The 2,166-nt window shown below is 46.0% G+C and overlaps 1 pseudogene; it reads left to right on the top strand.

Moving 5' to 3' along the window:
• Window positions 1-890: 890 nt before the first annotated feature.
• LOC105513206 lies at window positions 891-1,385 on the top strand (annotated as a pseudogene).
• The last annotated feature ends 781 nt before the right edge of the window (window positions 1,386-2,166 follow it).

Here is a 2,166-nt window from a genome sequence, read left to right as displayed (position 1 = left end):
TAAGGAGAAAAAGTAAAGCAAGGAGTCAGGATAGAAAGTGTTGGATTGAAGGGGTTGACATTTGAGCCAGCGCAGCTATGGGGGTCTCAGGCTTTAAGATGGGAATATGCCTGCTCATTCAAGCACCAGTAGAAGACACGTGTGACTGGTGCAGTTAAAGGGTGGGAGAGGCAGGAGATGAGCTCAGAATGGTCATGAATGGCAGGGGTGTGGGGCAGCCCTGTGGCCAGGACAGACAGAGCCTCCGTGGGTCATGGAAGGGACTTGGGCTTTCACTTTGAGTGAGGTGGGGAGCCTTTGAAAAGTTTTGAGCAGAGAAATGGCTTCCTTTCAACAGGATCATTCTGCTGTGGTGTTGAGAATAGATTACAGACAGCAAAAGTGCAAGTGGGCGGTCAGTTGAAAATAATCTGTTACAGAAAGTAATCTAGTAATTGCGGTATTGTTATAATGTATTCTACAGTAATCCAGGTGAGAAATGTGATTTTGACCAAGATTGGCCACCAAGAAGGTGGCAGTGGGGTAAGGTGTAGAGAAAAATGCCAGAATTTTGGATATATATGCATTAGTTCTTGTATATATAATAGCTCTTATCACTATTTTTTATATATATACACACACACACACATACATAAACATAATCCTCAGTTAGAGCTAGTAAGAGTTGCTGAGAGACCAAAAGTGGGTGTGAGAGTAAGAGAAGAGTCAACAACAATGTCTCCAGCATTTCTGGAGACCTTTTGTCTTCACTTTACTTATTCCCAATTAATAATTAGAATAATCCATGAGGAAGGCTGGCAGACTATGGTCACAGTGGGTGATGGGGACGTGGACAGGGTCCTTGCAGGAAGTCTTGAGGTATCCCTGGCTTCTGGGACATGTCAGGAGAAGGGAGCATTGGCTTTTCCATCATCAAGCCAAAGATGCCCCTCTTTGGGAATATGTTTAGTCCCAAGAAGATGCCTCCTTGGAATTCTGCGTCTCTCTCCAACCTGATTCCTTGGATCAGTCAACCCAGGAGATGGAGCTGGGCCTGGACTATGGAATTCCCACTATGAACCTGGAAAAGGTTCATAAAACAAAAACAAACACAAAGCCTGAAGTTTGAAAATGACCAGTGGATAGCAGAGACAGGGATTAGTGGAGGTGTGGACCGGAGGGAGGCCCATTGCCTTCACAGGCAGAACCAGCAACTGGAGGAAGAGAACAGTCTCTTGCAGCTGAAAGTGGACATCCTGCTAGACATGTTTTCAGAGACCACTGCTCGATGCCTTTTAATGGAGAAGGAATTGGATGAATGGAAGAGTATCTGCCAGAGGAGAAAAGGAAGACCCCAAAGACATTCATTGGGAGAACGGGGAGAAAGCCATCGATCAAGGGAGTAGGATGTGGCTACGCAGATTTTTTTTATTTGTTTTGTTTCGGGTTTTTTTTTTTTGCGGGGGGAGGGGTTGTTTGTTTTTACTTTTTAGCCACACTAGCGAATTAGGTCCTGGAGACAGCATCATATAATGGGGCCAACAGGCACTGATACCTTTGGGTTGGCGATAAGATGGTGAAATTTAATGGAGGAAACCAGGCCTCCAGGCCAGGGCAGTAACTAGGAAAGCACTCCAGATGCACTGCTAGGGATGCCGGCCTGTAAAGAAAACCTCAGGGAGGTCTGGGGGTGGTGATAAGCCTTGGGGTGCCCTCCACACATGTAAGCATGCAAATGTCCATGTCCCAGAGTCACCATTTTGGACAGACACCATTGGGAGAAGCAGCTGGAGCTCATCATCTCAGCCCGTTTAGTGTTTGGGGTGCGATGCCAGTTCAAAAGAGCCCAGCATTTGGGCTGCTTGGATGGGTGGCTCTGTTGGTTCTCCGCCTCTCTGACCACTCTCTCCCCGTCCTTACAGAGTACTTGTTCCCCACATCCACAGCCTCCTCAGCTTTCGGTTCCCAGCAGCACACACCAACCTTCCACTGCAACACTGTATTTTGTGCTACTTCCTGTTCACACTACTTCTTTTTCATTAAATGATTGATGTTAATATTATTTTTAAGTCCATCAAAATGAAGTCTCGTGTTTCTTTGAGTCAGTTTCAGAATTTCTCTAGAAATGTCTTTCTTAGGAAAGTCACTAATCAGTCCTCCAGTAGTAAGAAGGCCACCCGCTCTAAG

Source organism: Colobus angolensis, unplaced genomic scaffold (genome assembly GCF_000951035.1).
Source record: "Colobus angolensis palliatus isolate OR3802 unplaced genomic scaffold, Cang.pa_1.0 Scaffold224, whole genome shotgun sequence".
NCBI classification, from domain to species: domain Eukaryota; kingdom Metazoa; phylum Chordata; class Mammalia; order Primates; family Cercopithecidae; genus Colobus; species Colobus angolensis.
Note: the sequence above shows the minus strand (reverse complement) of the source record. Positions and strands in the feature narration are given on the sequence as shown.